Consider the following 7,500-nt stretch of genomic DNA (forward strand, 5'->3'; position numbering starts at 1 on the left):
TTATGCTGGCTACACATACTGCGATACCGCAGCATGTGTAGCCCAAATAAAAGAACCAGATGCTCAAAATCAATCGGATCGTCATCGAGCAGGTTGGTAAATGCGGTAAGACGACAGCTATCTCCAACAGGCTACCAACTTCTGGCCACACTAACGAGTACTAGATAGGCTATACTCCATAGACACTGATTTTCCCAACAATGTGTCTGGATCTATCTACAGCACAGTACACGGCGTGTGAGGGTGAGGACTACTTAGTCAATAATTCAGAGTTCTATCACAAGTATTTTTACAACTCTTCCTCATCCACTCAGATTCAGACACTGCCCCATCCAAATACTGGCCTCCTACCAAACATAACTTTATCTAAATTCCCTAAGAATTGTATTTTGACAACCTCTCCATCCACCAATCCCGCACAGAAACCACAGTATACGTTATCCCATTCCCCATCTCACTATCCTCAACCATTTACCACATTGCTCTCCCCAAAATCTCTCCTTGTACGATTGCTGTCTTGTTTCTCTACCCACAGCCAAAAGCAGGTTTTCGTATCCCCCCCCCTCAATGATGATTATACCCCAGTATCGGGGTTCACTATTCTGTTATCTCTCAGGGTACAAATACTGTTCTCTTCTTCCAGGAACTGAATGTATTCCAATGCAAATTATTTTCTCTAGAAACTAAAAACATAAATTGAATTACAAAATACAACAATTCTCGTTTTGCTGCACAGAATCTCTGAATATCAACTGGTGATCTGCAAATTATTAGCAGATATATTCAGCAGAAAAAACTCATACTTAGAACCAGGAATAGACTCTCATAATAGAATTACTTCCATCCCATAAGTAGATTTGCTTTTCTTATGGGAAAGTAATGGATCACACTATACACTAAATGTGCCCGTTTAGTACAGTCCCCACTGTATTGTAATGACATCATATTATCTCTCCCTAACAGTAGAATAATGATAAATATGTCATATATATATATATATATATATATATATATATATATATATATATATATATATATATATATATCACCCTCACTAAGACCCCCTAATTGTTACAACTTGCCATTGTCTTATTTGGTGTGAAAAGCCCTTTAAATCCCATTTTACAGAGTAATCCTGTTTGCTCCTAGTGTTTGTGACATAACTCTACAGTATGAATGGGGATTTTAATGGGGGTGCAAGGGTTAATGACTCCAATATCGCAGGGGTTAAAGAGACGAAGAATGCAGAAGAAGGTAACTTTGAAGCCATGTATGAGGTCCCAGGTCCCTCCGCTGACATATCCAATGTAGCTCCCAGGGTCTGAAAGAACAAGAATTTATGGCTGGTGCTATTTAGTGATACAAACACAATCACCCTGTGTGTCTGCCCCACTCAGTGGATGCTTGTTACCGACTGGATGACTGAAAGGGGCCAGCGCAGGCAAGAGGTATAGCCACAGAAATCACACCGACCCACCAGCAGACAGGCACACACACCTCCAGCCTGCCATCCCCCACTGCTACGAAGGGGCCTTGGAAGCCACAGGATACCACTGAGAGGGGGGAGGCCGGGGTTGCAGATTTGCAATAGTTTCTTTTTTTTCTGCATTTGTCTGCCAGGACCCTGCAGAGATACAGTCTAGACCTGAGAAAGACTTCAAACAATGTACAACTGGCTGCTCGGAGGGGCAGGGGGGGGTCTCTGCCCCTCAGTAGGTGACATAGCTGGGTAAAAATAAAAAATTAAATATGACAAGAAAGTGGCCCCCTTCTGTTCTCTGAGTGACACCCTCTGCTGTCCTCATGGTTAAATCTTTAAAAACAATTTATTGTATCCATGATACACTTTCCCTAAGTTCCCTTTTACTAGGACAAATTAAGCCTATTTCTAAACAGTTTTGTAAAAGGCTGTTCTAGAAATATAGTGATAAAGCAGATTAAGGATACTTATGGTGCCCCAGGTGTTGTGGAACTATAGGTTCCAGCATGCCCTGTCACCCATGGGCTAGCAGGGGTGGCTGGAACTTGTAGTTACACAACAGCTTTCAAGACAAAACAGGCACATAACTACCTATGAATGTGCAATTCTTTTTGCCTAGTTTCTCTTTGTCATTGTTGAATTATTTGTTCTAACCTCACAGTAACAAAACAGACTCAGATGTTCTTCATTCAGGAAACAGAACACAGTTCTGAAATAACAAATACAATTGAATGAATAAATACAGGCAGAACTGTATCGCTTCTTGGTCCCTGAGTTTATAATTCCATCACCTGCTGAGCACCAAAAGTGAATGTATACAATTCTAGCAAAACATAATATAATAAATAGAGCAAAGTAAATTATATATTAAAAACAAAACAAGTGAGGGAACCTGTGTACATGGAGCTGTATTGCTCTTAATGATTAGGATAGCACCAATATAATCACTGCAATTGTCTTACACAAACGGAGATCACTGTGGACTGAAAAAAATAAATTAAACAAATTGCAATTCTAGATAAAACATTAAAAGATATATTAGCGCAGATCCCAGAGGCTGAATAATGTGCTAATTACAAGACTTAGATTGTAAACTCTGTGCCACAGTAATTAATGTACTCCCGCTAACTTTGTCCTAGTGAAATATTTTGATACAAATTAACTACTGTAAAATAGAACGTTGCCAACAGCATTATTTACAAACATCCCGGTAACTGATACATTGTGCGCTGCCGGGAGATCGTGTCTGTTTTGTTGTGGATTATTATTATTATTATTATAGTAAACTTACCTCGGACACGGGCTCTCTGTGCCCATAGGACCTGTAGTGAATCCCCGAGTACATCCCTTTTTGTAAATCCAAACCAGAAGATGTCTCAGATAAAGTCCAAGACAGGGGAACAGTCAGGTAAAACCCAATCCAGGAGATCACTCAGATCAGGTCCAAGCTCGGAGATCGCCTCAGATAAGGTCAGTGATAGTAAGTCCCTCAGAACCAGTCCATGCCAGGAGATCCCTCAGATCAAGTCTGTCTCAGGAGATCCCTCAGATCAGGTCCGTGCCAGGAGGAGATCCCTCAGATCAGGTCCGTGCCAGGAGGAGATCTCTCAGATCAGGTCCGTGATAGTAGATCCCTCAGATCAGGTCCGTGATAGTAGATCCCTCAGAACAAGCTGATCGGGTCCAAGTACAGATGGGATTGCAGGCAGAGTGAGGAGTTATAGGGGTGACCCTACACATGAACCCCCAGCCACATAGCTCCTGCTCGCTGTGCCACGGCTGGACGTCCTGGTCCTGGGGGTCTGGGGGGTCTCATACCAGCGCAGGGTGCTCAGGTGTGATAGTGATCTCCCCACAAGCAGCAGACACCCGGCAGCATCCGCTCCCAGCTCTCGGGAGAAGTGACTGGGAGGAAGGTAGAGGAGGAGGAGGAGGGAGCTGGGGGTGGAGGAAGCACTGAGGGTGGGACTTTGTGTGGGAAAGACCCTCTATCCCTAACCCACCTCACTGACCCCTTCACTGCCAGGACGGGGAATGGAAAGAGTTAATTGTTCTCTTCCCCATCGGCAGTTCCGCATTCCTGCTAGGTGATGGCCGCCCTAGGCTGACCCTTCAGTCCCAAGAATGACAGCTTCTGTGTCCACATTCCAGCACCTACCTTCAGTATAATGCCTGTATCCAGTACAGTACCTACCTCCAGCACAGTACCTACCTCCAATATATCACCTACCTCCAGCACAGTACCTACCTCCAATATATCACCTACCTCCAGCACAGTACCTACCTCCAATATATCACCTACCTCCAGCACAGTACCTACCTCCAATATATCACCTACCTCCAGCACAGTACCTACCTCCAATATATCACCTACCTCCAGTACAACACCTACCTCCAATATATCACCTACCTCCAGCACAGTACCTACCTCCAATATATCACCTACCTCCAGCACAGTACCTACCTCCAATATATCACCTACCTCCAGCACAGTACCTACCTCCAATATATCACCTACCTCCAGCACAGTACCTACCTCCAATATATCACCTACCTCCAGCACAGTACCTATCTCCAATATATCACCTACCTCCAGCACAGTACCTACCTCCAATATATCACCTACCTCCAGTACAACACCTACCTCCAATATATCACCTACCTGCAGTACAGTACCTACCTCCAATATATCACTTACCTCCAGCACAGTACCTACCTCCAGCACAGTACCTTCCTCCAATATATCACCTACCTGCAGCACAGTACCTACCTCCAATATATCACTTACCTCCAGCACAGTACCTACCTCCAATATATCACCTAACTCCAGTACAATACCTATTTCCAATATGTCACCTACCTCCAGTACAATACCTACCTTCAATATATCACCTAACTCCAGTACAATACCTATTTCCAATATATCACCTACCTGCAATACAATACCTACCTCCAATATATCACCTAACTATAGTACAATACCTATTTCCAATATATCACCTACCTGCAGTACAATACCTACCTCCAATATATCACCTACCTCCAGCATGGTACCTACCTCCAATATATCACCTACCTGCAGTACAATACCTACCTCCAATATATCACCTAACTCCAGTACAATACCTATTTCCAATATATCACCTACCTCCAGTACAAAACCTACCTCCAATATATCACCTACCTCCAGTACAATACCTACCTCCAGTACAATACCTACCTCCAGTACAATACCTACCTCCAATATATCTCCTACCTCTAGTACATCTGTACCATATACTATATTTCACCTACCTCTGGTACAATCTTCCTATCTTCAATGCAAACAACTACAGCCAATATAACACCAATCCTAATACAGAAGTACACGTAACCCTTGTGAAACACCAGGTGTGCACCCCCAGATTACTCTCCAAATCTGGGCCATATTTTTAATCTGTGCCTCCTTAGGCACTGTGTATACACCCTAGACCACATGCATATTCCCCGCTACCCCCCTACGTGGTTGGTAAAGATCTAAATAATACAACATATTAGTAAAAGGAACACAATTTACACAAACTCATTTCTATTGCCTGGTTTTCCTATTTGATACATACAGACACATAGGTTACACTCTTATCCCCCCAACACCTGCCCTGGCACATAGGTCATGGTAAGCACACAGATGCTCTGTGGGGTGATTCTGGTGCACACAGAGGAACAGGCATTGTTTAGAGAACACATCCTGTACACAAATCCCTCTCTCACACACACACACACACACACACTGCTATGCCAATACATTCCAGGACTTGCCCTGTGGGTGTGTACATGCAGCGGAAGCTCACGCTTTCCAGCCTCTGTGCTACATTTCTGTTTTATCCTGCAGGCCTCTTTGAAGTCACCAAGAGTAAGAGAAGAAAGAAGAAGAAAGAAGAAGAAAACCTCACCCTGCAGGCGTATAAAGAGCTCACAGTATCTCCATAGCTTCAGCATTAGCTAAGTAACAGGATTAGTCAGCCCTGCAATGTTTGGGTGCTGCAAGAAACTGTTCCTGCAGTAATCAAATACAAATATTGCTATATCTGTGCAGTACCGGGTGTGACTGTGCTACCAGACACATTCTAATTCATTATTCATAGGATATATAATAAATAATTATAACCTATCACCATAATGTCCTAAGTGTTAGTAGTATAAGGATAATAAATGTATTTATTTAGTGCCAACCAAGAGAATCTTTAAAGGCTAAACTATCGGCTGCATTTTTAAATCTGTTTTGACAGAAGGGATGAGCTTGGAGCACTATGCCCCATGGGTTATAGTATCATGTTCTATATGTTCTCTTACCTCTCTGTCTGTATTACCCAGTATTGTTTTATTAATGTTTCTTCCCAATTGTAAAGCGCTACGGAATTTGCTGGCGCTATATAAATAAATGTTGATGATGATGATGGTAATGGTGCCAGATTACTCATTTAGAGTCAGGAGGTGTAAATTTATACCTTGATAAAACCCTGCAGGGGCAAATTTAAACCATGCGGACAGATTTAGAGTTGGAAGGGGGCGTGTCCTAGTTCGACTCTAAATCAAAAAGTGTAAAAATAACGCTGACCAGTGTTTGTGTGCTACATGCATGTTTTCCTTGCCAGAAATAAAAGATAAAATAAAATCGTATTTGCACCCCTTTCATTTGCAGATTTTTGACTGTATAATTTAGCTGGAGTTGCTTCTGACTCTTTGGGGGGATTCATTTTAACGCAATGTTTCCCCGGAACAGTCCCCCTGCGCCATATCTCTGATACTATGCCATATTTTCTATACCATACTTCCTACATCTTTCTAAACATCCCCAGCTATAACATGATTATAGCTGGAGATGTATAGAATGTCCGGGAGACTCCTGAATTTTGGGGAGTACTCCCCACCCTACCGAGTCCCCCTTCACTTCCTTGGGAAGAAGGCACGTTGACAATGGACGACATAAAACGTGATTTTCACCATCGCACAGAAGTGGAAGGTGCCTGCTGGTGCAAATTTACACCATCACGACCCTGGCATCTGCCCCTCAGACAAAAATGTAGGCAGGTACGCATACTATGCCGGACCAAAGGTGTTGTCTTATAGAATCCCCCCCACAGTGTACTATTTCTTTTATAGTAAAGTTCACACAACAGTACTGATGTCTAGACACTAAGGTTTGATAAGCGTGGGTACAGTAAACACTATCGCCATGGTAACGGGATGTGGAAGAGTTCCCACGAAAGATGGCCGCTGCCTTGTGAATGAAGACAATCCGGTGTGTGTACTTAGCACAACTATATAAATAGCTACTGCTGTTGTAGGCTTTTCCTGTCAAAGGATTCCACAGGCTAAAAATAAAATAAACACAGGCCAGGCCACAAATAGCTTTTTCGACAGATAGTGCTCTGGCTCACGCTTCTTCTGGTTCGGATCCAAATCAGTAATGACCGTTAGAAGAGGAAGATGGAATTTATAGCGCAACATTTCAAAGTTGCAAAATTCATTATCAGTTTGATCACCGATGAGAAGAACTAATAGATTAATAGTCATTCAACCTTTTCAAAATGTATTAAAATCCTGTTATTCCCTGCAGAGAGAGTTGTTGTGGGGGTACAGTATACCTATCTCGGGGTGTTGTGGGGGTACGGCACACCTATCTCGGGGTGTTGTGGGGGTATATTACACCTATCTCAGGGGTGTTGTGGGGGTATATTACACCTATCTCAGGGGTGTTGTGGGGGTATATTACACCTATCTCGGGGGTGTTGTGGGGGTATATTACACCTATCTCAGGGGTGTTGTGGGGGTATATTACACCTATCTCGGGGGTGTTGTGGGGGTATATTACACCTATCTCAGGGGTGTTGTGGGGGTATATTACACCTATCTCAGGGGTGTTGTGGGGGTATATTACACCTATCTCAGGGGTGTTGTGGGGGTATATTACACCTATCTCAGGGGTGTTGTGGGGGTATATTACACCTATCTCAGGGGTGTTGTGGGGGTATATTACA

The 7,500-nt window shown here is 43.1% G+C and overlaps 1 protein-coding gene across 3 annotated transcripts in view; it reads right to left on the minus strand.

The window, feature by feature from the left end:
• CDON (cell adhesion associated, oncogene regulated) overlaps positions 1 to 7,500 on the minus strand; it is an 89,861-nt gene that overhangs the window by 37,742 nt on the left and 44,619 nt on the right. Inside the window, exon 1 of one of the 3 annotated variants that reach the window (XM_075190356.1) lies at positions 2,772 to 3,513. The exons of the other annotated variants lie outside the window; for them this stretch is intronic. The gene's annotated coding sequence lies outside the window, so the exon portion shown is untranslated. Of the gene's footprint in view, positions 1 to 2,771; positions 3,514 to 7,500 lie in introns of those variants that run through there. 3 annotated transcript variants of the gene reach the window in all.

Source organism: Mixophyes fleayi, chromosome 11 (genome assembly GCF_038048845.1).
Source record: "Mixophyes fleayi isolate aMixFle1 chromosome 11, aMixFle1.hap1, whole genome shotgun sequence".
In the NCBI taxonomy this organism is placed as follows: Eukaryota; Metazoa; Chordata; class Amphibia; order Anura; family Limnodynastidae; genus Mixophyes; species Mixophyes fleayi.